The sequence below is a fragment of the Meleagris gallopavo genome, chromosome 1 (assembly GCF_000146605.3).
Source record: "Meleagris gallopavo isolate NT-WF06-2002-E0010 breed Aviagen turkey brand Nicholas breeding stock chromosome 1, Turkey_5.1, whole genome shotgun sequence".
Classification (NCBI taxonomy): domain Eukaryota; kingdom Metazoa; phylum Chordata; class Aves; order Galliformes; family Phasianidae; genus Meleagris; species Meleagris gallopavo.
In genome coordinates this window covers 119,562,260-119,562,784 of record NC_015011.2, presented here as the reverse complement: position 1 = coordinate 119,562,784, position 525 = coordinate 119,562,260, and positions in this window count along the sequence as shown.

Below are 525 nucleotides of genomic sequence, written 5' to 3'. Positions count from 1 at the left end.
CCCATCTCCTTAGCCTCTTCAGTATCATTGGCCTTGACTCTGTACAGCACTGCTCAGCAGCAACTATAAACATCAATGTTTTGTCAAGAGTATTTTTCTCCTAGAACCTAAACAGCATCATACCAGACACTGTGAAGAAAACAATTTCATCTCAGGTGAAAGTAAAACACAGGAATTTCTGTTTTCCTTTGTTTACCTGTTGTTACTCTCATGTTGTTAATTATCTAGGAAAAAACATTCTACTAAGTTGAAACTAAGTATACAAATCTCTCCTAAACAAAGAAAATTATCATCTTGAGATTTGCTGTGATTGTTTTTGTTCGTTTGTTTTTTTGTTTTTTTTGTTTTGTTTTTGTGTGTGTGTACATGTGTTTGGCTTTATTATTATTGTTTTGTTGTTGCTTTGTTTTTAACCAGAGGAGTAGATATTTCATACTTTATAGACGATTGGTCCCCCAGTAGTTGATTCTCATCATGGGATACATCTAGGTTACTTGTTTATATTTGTTTATTTAACTTGGAGGA